The 14,901-nt window shown below is 50.3% G+C and overlaps 1 protein-coding gene across 5 annotated transcripts in view; it reads left to right on the top strand.

Moving 5' to 3' along the window:
• Positions 1-66: 66 nt before the first annotated feature.
• Positions 67-14,901, top strand: part of SIPA1L3 (signal induced proliferation associated 1 like 3) — a 235,123-nt gene continuing 220,288 nt past the window's right edge. Inside the window, exons 1-2 of one of the 5 annotated variants that reach the window (XM_035703484.2) lie at positions 67-211; positions 526-700. The gene's annotated coding sequence lies outside the window, so the exon portion shown is untranslated. Of the gene's footprint in view, positions 212-525; positions 701-14,680; positions 14,824-14,901 lie in introns of those variants that run through there. The other 4 variants (XM_035703483.2, XM_035703468.2, XM_025425141.3 and 1 more) reach the window with 4 other exon arrangements.

The raw sequence follows: 14,901 nt of genomic DNA, 5'->3' as shown, positions 1-14,901 counted from the left end.
GAAGCAGCCCAGAGCGCGATTCCGCGCGCGCGCGCGTTCGAATGAGAAAAAAAAAGTCTCCCCGCGGGGGCCCGCGGCATTTAGGCCCGTGTTGGCCAGCGAGCGCGCGTGCGCGAGCGCGCAAAGACGCCCTCCTCGGCCGCTCCCCTCCGTTGGGGGTCTAGCGCACAGCTCCGCTGTCCCCGCCTCTCCCGAGGCTCGCGCCCTCGGGGTAAGTGCCTCGCGCCCGGCGGAGAAGGGCGGGTGAGTCAGCCGGAGGAAGGTTGGAGGTGGACAGGACTGGGAGAAAGGGAAAAACCGCCCTCGCGGAGCCTAGAGCTCGGCTACCGGGCTGAGAGTCTGCAGAAGACACGCCTCCATCCCTCACGCCCCTCGGGGCTGCGGAAGTGCTCTGGAGACTGGAGCGGCAGCGAGGCGACAGGTGGACTACCATTCCCAGAAGGCGGTGCGGGGCTGCGCCTACTGCTCCCGGCAGTACCTGCGCGTCAGGCCTCTCTTTTTTTTTTTTTTTTTTTTTTTTTTCAGTTTGCTGCCGCCTAGGGCGAAACTACAGTTCCCAGGAGGCTTCGCGCGAAGCGGCTTGGAAGTGGGCAGCCTGGAAGTCACTCGGGCCACTGGAGCTGGCGGCGTCTCCAGCGAGCAGCGCGGGGCCGGACGCCGGGTTCGTGGGGCCCGCGGGGCGGGCAGCTAGGACGCCCAGGTATGTGGCTTCGGGTGCAGGGGCGGCCTCACGCAAGGGTGGCGGGGGGAATCGATGTCCGCTCGGACCCCGAGGTCAGCGCGGGCTGGAGACCCGGCGGACGGCCGGGTGTGGGCACCGGTTGTTGGGGGCGGGGGCGCCGGACTCACGCCCTCCGGACCTGGCCGGACCTGTGCCCGCATGGCTCAACTTTCGGGACCTGCTCCCCGGCACTGTATGGTGGAGCATGGAGTGGGAGTCGGGTAGCGGTGGGTTCGCGTCCTGCCTCTGCCACTCGGGAGCTGCCATCTAGGGAAACCGCACCGAACCTCAGTTCTCCCTTAGATAAAACGGAAGGAAGAGTGCCTTTTGCTGGGCATTTTATTGAGATGTTGAGATATGGCGAATAAAGCATTTGGCACATGGAAGGCATTTACTACATGTTTGCGCTATTGTTGGCTCCCAAGAAATAGGGTGAAGGTATTATCTGTAGCATAGGATTAGTTGAGGGTGTGCGTGTATGGGGCCAAGTCCATACTTAGCACTCAGTGCAGGATGGCTGCTGTTAACTGAAATTATTTTGTGAGCTTTGGTTTGGAAGGAAGAGACCCAAATTCAAATTTAGGCTCTGCCATTTATCAGCCGTGTGACCTTGGGCAGCTGACTTCACCTCTCGCTGGCTCGGTTTCCCTGTCTGTAAAATGGGGGTTTTGATAGCAGCCACCTCATGGAGTTGTTTTGAGGATGCGGTGAGAACATTGTGTGTAAAGTGCTTAGAACAGCAGTTGGCGCATAGTCGGCATTCAATAAATGTTATCATTTATTCAGCATTTTCCCTGCGTCCCAGAGACCCTCTGAGGGTGGGGCTCTGACTGTAGTCTCCGTCAGGCCTCCTGGGGAGACCTCCCATCTAGTTGATTTCCTCTCCTGCAGCCTCAGGTTCCTCATTTGTAAAATGGGATGACAGCATCAGCCTCATAGGGTTGTAAGCATTTGCTGAGATTGTATTCCTAGTCCAGAGCCATCTCTTACTAAGTAGCAGCTCTCATGTATTATAATTGTTCTTCAGTGTTCTCCATCTGGCCTAGAGACTGTCTCACTGTGGGCTGTGACATGACAGCCCTGAGCTCCCCCACACGTTCACTCCCAGCCTCAGTGTCCCATCTGTGAAATGGTAGTCACAGGATTTTGTGCCAGGGTTGTTTTGATGATTCCAGGAGATAATTCATGTTTAGCGTTTAGCACAGGGCAGGGTGCATAGTAAGCACTTAATAAACATATCTTGTTTCTCTTAATAGGTCTTGGCTGCTTTTGTTTATTTACAGAGCAGAGCAGGAATGAGATTAGTGCCCTCCCCCCTAATTTTTATTCACCAAAGATTGAATTGTGGAACATTCATAGTATAAGAGCCGGAGGAGAGATGGCACTGGCCTGCTGTCAGCAGCCCTCTGCTCACCTCTCCCACACTCCTCCCCCCAAGCCAGCACGTTCACCCCAGTTCTTTATGTATCACCCCAGGGCTGCAAGTATGTGACTCTGTCTCAAGGCTATATTAGCCCCCTGAGTTCCAGCTCTAGATGCGGAGCCTCTGCTTCCTTGATGTCCCCTGATAACTGTCCCCTGGGCACCATGAACTCAGCATGTTCAACCGAAACTTCTCTTCTCAGACCCAGTAGTCACAACCATCTCCGCAAATGGGCCAACAGTGACCTAGTTGCCCAAGCCAGAAACTTGGGAGTCACTCTTTTCCCCCAGCCTTCCCAGGTCTAGCTGATTGGCAAGAAGGATGGCGCTGCCATTTCATAGAAACGCCATATTCATTGGCCCATCATGGTCTCCCATCTCATGGGCACCCAAAGTCCATTTTGGGGACTGGAGATGGTCTTTCCCGACGAGGTTGAGATGTTTCTTTTAGATCATCAAGGATTAATGCATGTAAAACATTAGTAAGGGGTGGAGAAGACAATATGGACTTGGCCTGATTATGGTGGCCCCAGCTGTGGCATAAAGATTTGATTTCCAGGGGGCCCATCCCTCCTCTCCCCCCCACGTTTTGGGCGAGTCATTAATTTCTTTCTCAAAAGTTATACTCTGTCAGTGAGTTAGAATATTCTGTATGGGAAGGCAGCCATCCCGGGCATTTGGGGAGGCAGCGCACATGCCGTTGAAGAGGCTGGGAAGGGAATTTATTATATCCCTGTGTAGGTTTAAGTCTGTTGGCAGAAACCTGTCATTGTGATTTCATTTGATGATGGGAACCCGTGATCTGAGTAACATTTGTGATGGCCACCAAATTTACCTATTTTTTTTTAATCCGAGGATATAAAGCAGTGACTTTTAAAGAAATCTTGGTCTTCGTTGTTAGTGACAACAGCACATGGCTTTTTAGCAGTCTGTGTGGAATGGTCTAAGAGTTAAATGTGAGCCTGTTTTTCAGACATTGCAGTTGTCAGGTGGTAAATCAAAAATGGAATTTAGAATGTGCAGTAATTGGCGCCTTTTTTCCCCCCTGTAAAACCTATTTAGCTGATAGATTTCAAACTTAGATTTAAAAAAATGATGCTAGTTATGGTAATAGCTTAACCTTGTTATGGGTTTAACTCGCAAAATCTAAATTAAATGTATTTATGTTTTAATAAGAGAATTAAGCCATCATCTCCTTCAAAGCGTCTGTTTCTAGCTTTTAGAATGAGAGGCTACTGGCCCAATTCATGCGTCTGTGCTTTCTTTAAGACTGTTACTGCTCCCGTTGCTCAGGAGGGCTCTGGTCATGGACTTGATTTGTGTGTGTGAGAATGGGTTGGATTTGGCTTTAAAAAGGTTATGCACGCTCCTTGTAACATTTCAAACAACACAGAGAAGTAAGGAAAATAGTAGGTACCGCCCTCCACTCTAAAATCCCCTCCCCAGGGATCCCTGGGTGGCTCAGCGATTTGGTGCCTGCCTTTGGCCCAGGGCGTGATCCTGGGGTCCCAGGATTGAGTTCCACATTGGGCTTCCTGCGTGGAGCCTGCTTCCCTCTGCCTGTGTCTCTGCCTCTCTCTGTGTGTCTCTCATGAATAAATAAATACAATCTTAAAAAAATAAGATAAAATAAAATCCCCTCCCTGGAAGGTAATCATTTACTCAGGCAGGGAGTATTTATTAAGTATCTGCTGTCAGGATTGGAGATACAGTAGTGAACACAACGTATATGCTTTCTGCCCTTGGCAAGTTTGGTAGATGCGCTCTCCCTTGCCTTTTTCTGTGCTTGTAAGGATCTGTGTATGCATCTATTGATTGTTTTCTTCTTTCTGCCTCACCACTCCCGCAAAAGGGGATCAAGACACACATATTTGTGACTTGATTTTTTCAATTAATAAGGGGGCATATTCCTTCAAGTCATTGCATACAGATCTGACTCATTTTTTTCTAAAGATTTTATTTTTAGGGGATCCCTGGGTGGCTCAGTGGTTTAGCGCCTGTCTTTGGCCCAGGGCGCGATCCTGGAGTCCCGGGATCGAGTCCCACATCGGGCTCCCGGCGTGGAGCCTGCTTCTCCCTCCTCCTGTGTCTCTGCCTCTCTCTCTCTCTCTCTCTCACTCTCTCACTCTCCCTGTGTCTATCATAAATAAATAAATCTTAAAAAAAAAAAGATTTTATTTTTAAGTCATCTCTGTGCCTATCGTGGGGCTCGAATTTAGAAGCCCGAGATCAACAGTCGTACACTCTACCAACGGAGCCAGCTGGGTGCCCCTGACTCATTCTCCTTAACAGCTAGACCCACATCCTTCAGTATGAAGAGACCACGTTTTAGTGCACCTTTCCGCTGTCGCTGGACATTTAGGTTGTTTCTGGGATTTCTTTTAGCTTTGCAAAGACACATCCAGTAAGCAATCTAGTATGTAGGCAGTAGAGCATAGAGGCTAAAGGAGCTTGGACAGTGAACAAGACAGGAAGATCCTCATTGTCCTAGGGTTTACGTTCTAGCTGGGGAGACCCGTGATAGACCAGGTAATTTTAGATGGTTTAAGTATCATAGAGGAAATAACAGGGTGAGGGGATGGAGTGGCTGATGGGGCAGGCTGGTGGGCGGGGAAGGGCTGGTTACTGTAACTCGGATGGTACAACCTGCATGAGCAAGAGGTACCAGCTGTGCCAAGAGCTGGGGGAAGAACATTCCAGGCAGCAGGAACAGCCAATACAAAGGCCTGGCGGTGGGAGTGAGTTGGCTACAAAACAGGATCATTGTGGCTGGAGAAAGGCGAAATCCCATTTTTCGAGTTCACACTGCTTTAATTTCTGTGAAGTAACGATAATGATAATAATAGCATCTAACATTTCTCAGTGCTTACTCTGTACTAGTCGCCTTCCTAAGCATTCCACACTTTTCCCTAGTGAATTCCTCACAAGACTCCCATGAAGTAGATAAGTGTATGGGACTCAGTTGACAAACGAGGAGCCGATCCCAGACCTCAGACTCTGCCCACACGCCAAAGTGCCCCTCGTCCTTGGCCATCCTCATGAGGCCCAGGCGAGTTTACGGAGTGGATGCAGCATTTCCTGCCCAGTTGCCTGCCATACAGAGCGCTGCAGGCTGTGTTTAGTACCTCCATGTGGCAGCACGAGTGGTCTGGGGATGTTGTGGCATCGTCTCCACTGATGGATTCACAGGGGTCAGTTTCTGGTGGGGTGTGGGGTTGGTTTCAGAATTGAAGGCCTTTTAGCAGAGCCTGTCCTCAAAAAAACAAGGTTTCCCGCCTGAGGCATGGAGAGTGGATAAGGTGAGTGTCCCATCTGGGTGAGCTCTGAAAAGGAGGACTTGGGCTGGCAGGGGAGAGAGTGTTTCCAAGCACCAGGCCTACATTTTTGAGTGTCAGTGTATCAAAATACTGTCTAGCAACTGCAGAGCTACCAGGTCCTGCAGGGGCCCCAGTACCCTGCTCTTGCCACCGTGACTCTGTCCATTTCGATTTGCTAAAGCCTGGGCCTTATGGGTTGCATGAATGAAGGGCAGGCCTGGCGAGGTGTGAAGACAGTAGCGGGCCCTTTTCAGACCAGGAGAAGTGTGGAGAGCCTCTTTTATCCAGCCATCTAGGAAACCTTTTTTGTCTACCTAGCCTGCATGCCAGGCACCATGCCAGACGCTGACAGTATGAAGTCGGATGAGAAGACACTGGCTTTCAAGGGTTTGCAGCAGTATTGTCCATTAGAAGTATAACATGAGCCACTGATGTGGATGGACCATACACAGAACTTGAAATTTTGTAAGGGCAACATTTAAAAGAAGAACACGAAGTGTAAGAAATAAGTTTTAATAATGTATTTCATGTGGTCTAAAACATTATCATTTCACATGTCATCAGTGGAAAAATTATTGATATGTTTTAGTTTTTTTTTTTTCATGTTAAGTCTTCAAAATGCGGGCAGCCCCGGTGGCACAGCGGTTTAGCGCCGCCTGCAGCCCAGGGCGTGATCCTGGAGACCCTGGATTGAGTCCCACGTCAGGCTCTCTGCATGGAGCCTGCTTCTCCCTCTGCCTGTGTCTCTGCCTCTCTTTCTCTCCCTGCATCTCTATGAATAAATAAATAAAATCTTAAAAAAAAAAAAAAAAGTCTTGAAAATGCAGTGCATGTCTTACGCCTTCAGCACATCTCTGTTTGCGCCAGGCATGTTTCACGTGCTCGTAGCTGCACGTCTTAGACAGTGTGAGCAGAGGGCACGAGACTCACCTGTAAATCAAGGGTGGTAGTTCACGGTGCTAGACCGAAGATGCGTTTTATCTTGGTGAATAAAGGCTGGTGCTGGATGAAAAGCATATTTAACCAGAGGTGGGTATAGCTAACCTCACAGCTGTCCTCCATCAAAGGTGCCTTCTGGGCCTGGCACTGTGCTTAGTGCTTGACAGGTGTGACACACATTCTGAGGTGGCAGGGACCGTGACTCTCCCTGTCGTATGCATGAGGAAGCTGAGGTCTGGCAACATGAGGCCCCTCGCTCGAGGTTAGGAAGTGGCGGAGGCAGAATTTGAACTCCGGTCTGGAGACCAGACTCTTAAATCTGTGTCGTATCTGCTATATTAGTGTTTGAGGGGAATGGGCTCTGAGTTTGGGGCAGTAAAAACTACAGGAAGGATTCATCCTATAAAATGGATTCACAGAGTTTGTCAGCATCGATCCTCGAGTCTTTGTTGTTGCTGGGGTAGACCTGAGTGACTGTCTCTCTTCACTTTAAGCTCTAGGTTTGGTGGAAACAGGAAAGAGGGGACTTTGGGGCCTGAGGAGGAGTGTGGCCTGGGACAGTGAGGGAGGCAAGAAAAGGACCCCAGCCTATTGAAAGCCCATCCTAATGCACTGCTTCTTTGGGGGTGCCTACGGGGGTGTTCAGTGGTTAAGCGTCCGCCTTTGGCTCAGGGCATGATCTTGGGGTTGTGGGGTTGAGCCCCATATTGGGCTCTTGGCTTTCTCTTGGAGAGAGCCTGCTTCTCTTCCCCCCGTCCCACCCATGTTCTCTCTCTCCTCTCTCTCTTAAATAAATAACATCTTAAATAAAATAAAATAAACTACTCTTTGGGAATGAAGCCTCTTTTCTCTTTCTGCCACTGACTCTTGTCCCTCGAGGCTGTGGCCCTCTGTGGGAGCCTGGTGGCATATCCCAGGGAGCCCAGCCACAGGGGCACTTACCCTGGCCTTTGCCCTGATCCAAAGAGGTATTGCTTGATGGGGGAGAGGGGAGGGAGGGATGCCACAGTGCTTTCCTCTTTCATCTGTGAGAATCATTGTTCTAGACTTCTAATTACTGTCCCCAGGATTCAGGGTTCCCCATCTCAGGGGCAGGATTAATCTGGGCCTCCTACCCAAACAAGGCAGGTACTGGAGCTTCTCAGTTTGCTCATGTCCCCAGGTAGTGGCCTGGTACCAGTCCCTGTCCCCATTTGGTGACTCAGGAGGGTTTTAACCTCTTCACCACTGTCTTCTCCTGCTGCTTGACAGTGCCTGGTTTGTAAAAGATGCTCAATAAAGTGTCTCTTGGCTGACCTAATGACAACTAGCCAGCCTTCACCGAGCTTTTACTGCGTATAAACATGCTGCTTTTCATGTAATTTTATGTAATTTCTCATTTAATCCTCATCATGACTCCATGGGTACTGTTATTCTTCCCCTTTCCCATGTAAGGAAACAGGTCCTGAGAGGTGCAGGTCTTAAAGCTGCCTAGAGTCCAAGCCAAGATTCAAACCCAAACCACTGGATCCAGAGTCCAGGCTCTTAACACTCACTCTGCAGTCCCTTGTGGAAGGACAGATGGATGAATGGGGTGGGTAGGCAGGACCAGACTGACCAGTTCCAGCCTCTCTGCTCCACGTGCGAACTCTGTCTTCCTGTTCTGGGATAGCCCTGTGTCAGGTCTCAGGCTCCTATGGGACTGGAGGCTTGATCAACACTCTGGGCATGAAATTTTTCTAGGATTCTGGAACGTGCACTCCCCATTTCTTTAACAAAAACTAACTGGTTATTTGATATTATTAAAGAGTTCTTATTTTTTAGGTGCCATAACAATACTGTGGTTCTGCTTAAGACAAAAGTCCTTATCTTTGAGACCTATGTTCTGAAATACTTGTGAACTGTAAAGGTGTCCAGGATTTGCTTCAAAATAATATGGACGGGCTGGGAGTGAAGGGACAGTGTGTATGGGTGAATAAAGATGAAGTAAGATTGGCCCTGAGCTGGCAACTGTTGAAGCTGGCGGATGGGGGATTATTATAGTCTTTTTTTTTTTTTTTTAACCTTTCTGAGTTTGAAATGTCTCACCATGAAAAGTTAGAAACAAGCACAACAAATTTCCCTCGGAATTTGTGTATTTTGAGCTCAAGTGTAGGTATGGGGGAGCTTCCTGGTTCTGCCCAGTTATCTTGTGTAACAAAAACAGGGTTTTTGTTTTGTTTTGTTTTGTTTTGTTTTGTTTTGTTTTGTTGTTGTCATTTACGTTCTGGGAGTCAATACTTGTCTGGGGGCCTTGGAAACCCCTTTGGAAAAGCAGTGCCCGGGAGCAATGAGGACATTGGGAAAGGTTCCAGCAGCCCCATGCTCCCCCCCTGCTCGGGGCACTGGTGGTGGTGGCACTGGCCCTCGGAGCCGCTCTCAGAGGTCCCACTTCCCGAGATCCGCTTCCCTCGGGCACCTGACTGCGGGGCGCCGCCCACATTTTTTCCAAAGACGGGTTTCAACAGGAGGCCTCCGCTCCTCCCCCGGCCTCCCCTCAGGACAGCAGAGCACAGATCCTTCCTTTGATGGGTCTGTTAAGGCCCCACACAGAACCAGAAGCCAGCATTAGGTTTGCCTCTAGCACTGCAGCAGGAGGCAGGGAAGGTGCCCCCTTTCAGGTCTGCCTTTTTTTTTTTTTTTTTTTTAAGATTTTATTTATTGGGGCAACGCCGGTGGCTCAGCGTTTTAGTGCCGCCTTCAGCCTAGGTCGTGATCCTGGAGACCCGGGATCGAGTCCCACATTGGGCTCTCTGTGTGGAGCCTGCTTCTCCCTCTGCCTATGTCTCTGTCTCTGTCTCTGTCTCTCTCTCTCTTTCTCTCTGTGTGTGTATCTCTCATGAATAAATAAATAAAATCTTAAAAAAAAAGATTTTATTTATTTATTCATGAGAGACCCAGAGAGAGAGAGAGAGAGAGAGAGAGAGAGAGAGAGAGAGAGGCAGAGAAAGAAGCAGGCTCCCTGCGGGGAGCCCAATGCAAGACTCGATCCCAGGACCCTGGGATCATGCCCTGAGCCAAAGGCAAATGCTCAACCACCAAGCCATCCATGTGTCCCTCAGTTCTGACTTTTGACAACAGGAGGGGCAAGATGCAGCCTGTGACAGACAGACAGAGGGTGGTGCCTCGGACCTGATGCTGTTCCTGGTCAAGCCAGCAGTTAAAACTCATTTACCACATATATGCACCCCTACACACGTGTGGAGGCTCCCATTGCATTTGTTCTTTTGGGAACTATCCCTCAACAGTGAATGGGGGACAGAAATCCCTGTTGTGGAAACGGCAGGAAAAGAAGACCCCCCTCATTTGGGGTCTCTGCTTATCGTCTGCCAGCCAGGGAGGTAGAGATGGCTGGCGGGAGCAGGAGCTCTGGTCTGATCCTGCTAGATAGAGGCCGGTGTTTTTTCCCTGTCATGATAAGTTCCTCTTTCCAATGCCCTGTGTCTACACCACACTCTTCGTTTGTGGGCAGGAACGCAGAACTCCCTCAGCCCCTCTGGCTTCCTCAGACTTCAGCCCCCCTCACCCTCTTCAGTTCTGTCTTCCTTTTTTCAGAGGCCCTGAGGTGAGTCCAGGGTGGAGAAAATGTTAGGAACACTGTCCCAAGCTTAGCTTGATTCCCCCATGTTTCTGGCATAGACCTGCACTGTGGGGTCTGAGGGTAGCGCACCCTAAATAGTGGCTCTGCATCTGCTTTACTCAGCTTAGCCATTCAGTGGGTATTCACGGAGCCGAGCACTCTTCCAGGCACCAGAGAGACAGCAGGGAACAAGACAGAGAAGCTTCTCCCCTCCTGGGGCTCTCTTTTGGGCAGGGATCCAGACAGTAAACAAGTAAGGAAGATGTGTGCTGTGTCACATGGTAAAAAACACTAAGCCGAGGAAACCAAACAGGGAAAGGGGATCTGAAGTATTGGGGGGAAGGGGAGGCTGAAGTTTCAGACAGGGTGGTCTGAAGAAGGGGAGGCAGTGTGAGCAGTGAGGGTGTCTAGGCAGAGGCAGCAGCCAGTGTAAAGGCCTGGGGGACAGGGGCCTTGTGAGGATTGAGGACCTCACAAGGAGGCCCTTGTGGCTGGAGCAGGGGATGAGGGCACAGAAGTGACAGCCCTACTGACCTCTTAGGATCAAACTTTTCTTTGAGATGGGAAGTTTTGCAGAGTTGATTGGTTTATTGTTTCATTAAATTGTGAAAACATGCATGGAACCAAAGGACCAAAAATAAGGCACTCACCTCCCTTGCGCAGAGGCCACCACCATTCCAGCTTGCTGGCGAGCAACTTCTTGATGCTGCACTGAGTGAATTTTCTGGCTTGTATTAAGTTGAGCCATATGAAATTACCTTTTTGCAGGTTAACAGTTTTTGAATATTAGCAGTTTTCTGAGGTTCAGCCAATAGCTTCCTCCGCAGAGCCCAACAGACCGGACCAATGCTTTCTTGCTGCGGGGGTTAAGGGGTCAGAAGTTAGGACCTCCTCGCCCTTTCTGCATCCCACATTGCTCTTTCAGTGACTGCAGTGAGTACAGAACCCCTGCCCCACCCATAGCCCCATACCCAGTCTTGCTGGTAAGCCCAGCAAGAGGCAGCCTCTTCCTGCAGGGACCTTCCCTGGGGGTGGCGTTAGTCATTCTTCGGCTTTCTGCATCTTGGTGCTACTAGTTTTGAAATCACAGCTAGCTCCCAGAGGGAAGGGCACTCCTGGACTCTTGCCGGAGGCTTGGCATGACTCACATGGTGGGGGTGCTCTCTGGGGCCCAGCAGAACTTCTGGGCCTTCTGGATCAGTAACTGGGCAGAGGAGCTGGCAGGGTGCCCAGCGTGGAGTGTCCGCGGGGTATCTCCTGGGATCCCAGAGGCTCAGGCTATGGGAGGAGGTCCGAGGAGAGACGGATAAAGGCCATCAACCCCTTGTGTGTGTCACACCCCTGCACTGACCAGTCTCATGTCTCTAGAAGCCCAAGGCACTAGGCTGGGTTCTGGGTGTAAAATAGAGGTAAAGGAGTTCTGGATCCAGCTTTGGAGGAGCTTGGTCAGGAAGTTGTGTCAGTTGTATGTCTTTGGTTGCAAACAATAGTAGTAGCAACAGCAGCAAATAGATCATTTATATAACATCTACCTTATGCTAGGCACTGTGCTAGGCGCTTCCCACAAAGTGACTCATCCAAGCCTCCCAACAACCCTGTAAGGTAAGTACTCTTATTATTTCCCTTTTTGCAGGTGAGGCAATTAAATGACTTGCCCAAAGTCACACAAGCTGGCAAATGTAGTGGCCAGATTTGGACTCAGGGAGTATGACTCCAGAGGCCTCACTCCGAACTTTTTTTTAAGATTTTATTTACTTGAGAGAGAGAGAGATCACAAACAGAGGGGAAGGGCAGAGGGAGAAGCAGAATCCTGCTGAGCGGGGAGCCTGATGTGGGACTTGATCCCAGGACCCCCCGGGATTGACCTGAGCCGAAGGCAGCTGCTTAACCAACTGAGCCACCCAGACACCCTTACTCAAGCTCTTAATCACTGTGTGTTTCTGCAGTGGTTCTCAAACCTGAGCAGACCTCAGAATCCCCTGAATGCTTGTTAAAACACAGATTGCCAGACCCCACCCTGAGTTTCTAATTCAGTAGGTCTGGCTTGAGAATCTTCATTTTTAACAAGTTACCCAAGTGCTACTAGTGCTCCTGGACCCGAGAGCACATTTTGAGAATTACTGATCTACTGGAATAGGAAACCCAGATAATATTGGCCTGAAGTCAGATTTATGATCTCACATGACAAAGAAGCCTGTAGATTGGCAGTACCAGGACTGACTGATTAAGCACTTCCGCAATGCCTGTAAGCAAGCCCTTGGTGTTGTGCCACTCCGCCATCCTTGGTTTGTCTCCTGTGTCCTCGGACTCTCCTCATGGCCACAAGACGATTGCCACAGCTCCAGTGGTCACACCCTGATAAGGTTATATCTTGCAGCAGAAAGACAGCATCTATCTATTACTCACCATTTATCTCTAACAAGTGAGGAAACCTCGCCTAGACACACCGCCTCTCACATTTCCCTCAGATTTCATTGGCCAGCGTTGTGGCATGTGACCATGTCTGGGTAAATCATAGGTAAAAGCTGATTAGGATTTACTCTCAGGGCAGAGGCTGGAGGCATCCTTACCTGAAGCACATGACTGGTGGGACGAGAGTGGCTAGAGGAATAACACTGGAGTCCTATTTAGGAAAGGACTTGGAGAGGGGCTCGGAATTGGTAGGCAAATGAGTGGATCTGCTGCAGAAGTCAGTAAAACAAAAGTGGAAGCCTGATACCCATACATTTTCATGTCAGTGTATTTACTTTGTTTTATAATTACCTGACTCAGGACATTGCTTTTGTTCTCTACTCATGTCCACCTTCGAGAAGGTATACTCAGTCCCTGTACCATAGGAGATGTTGGTCTTGTTGAGAAATCCAATATTTTGTCTGAGGATCCAGGCAAATCCAAACTAAGTGATGAGGCAGCAGCCTCAGGGGCAGTGTGCAGGTTTGAGAGCATTTGCTTTGCCCAGAAGCACTTGGCTCTCCCTTCTCTCTCTGCTCTTGACCAATTGTTCAAGGTGGTCCTTGCAGAGGCTCAGTTTCCCCTCCTGAGGACTGGTTCCTAAGGTGGTTGGGTGGATGAAAGGAGAGGATACAGGTCAAGTCTTTACCTGTAGTCGCTGGTACGTGGTAAGTGCTCACAAGTATGACCTCTGCTATTAACAAATAGGACTTTATTTCTTTAAAGATTTTATTTATCTGAGGAGGGAGAGAGAGAGAATATGCCTGAGTTGTAGGGGTGGGGAGCATGGGGAGGAGAGGCAGACACCCCACTGAGTAGAGAGCCTGACAATAACACAGGGTTCTATCCCAGGACCCCGAGATCCCCACCTGAGCCAAAGGCATATGCTTAACTGAGCCTCCCAGGTGCCCCAACAAATGGGACTTAAGTAAGTTACCATTTAATAAGCCTGCCCTCCCCTTCCAACAGTATTTGAAAGTGACCATTCATTTTGTAGACTGAAGTTTTCTGTGGATGCCTGTTGCTCCTGCTTATGGACACAGTGTAAAGTTACTGCCCTGCAAGACTGCAGAGGGACTTGGAATAAGTGTGGGCTCTGGAGCTAAAGTGGGGCTAGTAGTGATCCTAGCTTCTAGGTTTGTTGATTGGATTCAGCGCACTCAAGTATGCAAAGCACTGAGAACACTGCAGTGTCTGGCCTACAGTGAGCACCTAAGACACACTGTACAGTTGACCCTTGAACAACTTGGGGGCCAGGGGCACCGACCCCCGTGCAGTAAAATCTGTGTGTAACTTTTGACTCACCCCCCACAAACTTGACTACTAATAGCCTACTGTTGACCCGAAGCCTTACGGATCGGATCACGTATTCACATTTTGTATGTTATGTGTATCGTATACTGTATTTTTAGAATAAAGTAAGCTGGAGAAAATGTTATTGAGAAAATCATAAAGAAGAGAAAATGCATTTACAGTACTGTACACAAGAACTGTATGAGTGGTCCTGTGCAATTCAAGCCCATGTTCTAGGACCCACGGTATTTTTTTTTTTTTTTTACGGAAAAGAAGGGCAGTAAGGATCTTAATTTTTTCCCCCTTTAGTTTAGCTGCCCGTGATTTAACGCCATGACCACAATTAACCCTTATTTTCAAGGTAGAGGCTGAATCTGATTGAATCTGAGGGCAGCATGTCCTAACGCTAAGCTGATAGTTGTTGAGCATTTTTTGTGTGAGTTAGGCTAAGCCCTCACCCTACAGACCTCCCTAACTCTCACACTCACCCCATTTTACAGATGCGGCAACTAGGGCCCAGTGTGTGTATGTGTGTGTGTGTGGGGGGGGGCGCGTGTCTCCTCTTGAAACTAGACCTGGTGCAGCAGCGGTTAGAACTGGAAACCCAGAACCGCTCTCCTGGGGTTACCTCGCCACCCCACCGCTTTCTTGCTGTGTGCCCTCCAGCCCGCGACGTCTCTGTTCCTGAACTTTCTCACCGGCGAAATAGGAATGATCATAGGGGACGCCAGGAGGGTGGCCGCGAGGGCCGGCGGGGGCACTGCGGCGAGGGGCTGAGCGGGGCGCGGGTGCCGGGGCAGCGCTCGGGCTCTAGCTGCGTCGGGCAGAGCCGCGGGGCTGTGCTCCCAGGGCTGGCGGAGGGGCCGGCGCGGTGCTTAATCATTAAGCTGCGCAGCCTCCGCGGGGGAGCGCGGCGGAGCCCGGCCGGGGAGGGAGCCCACCTCGGACCGGGAGCCTGCGGGCGGGCACGGGTGCAGCCCCGCGCGGCCGGCGAACAGGTGGCCGCTCCCGGCCGGCGCGCACCGGCGAGCCGCCTTTGTTACCTTTGAGCTGTCCCCGAGCCCATTCAGACCACGTGTCTGGTGAGTAAGGAGCCCTTTTTTCCCCCTTCTTCCTCCCCTGCCTCCCCGCCGCGGGACTGTGGGCGAGACGGGCGCCCT

The sequence above is a fragment of the Canis lupus genome, chromosome 1 (assembly GCF_003254725.2).
Source record: "Canis lupus dingo isolate Sandy chromosome 1, ASM325472v2, whole genome shotgun sequence".
NCBI classification, from domain to species: Eukaryota; Metazoa; Chordata; class Mammalia; order Carnivora; family Canidae; genus Canis; species Canis lupus.
Note: the sequence above shows the minus strand (reverse complement) of the source record. Positions and strands in the feature narration are given on the sequence as shown.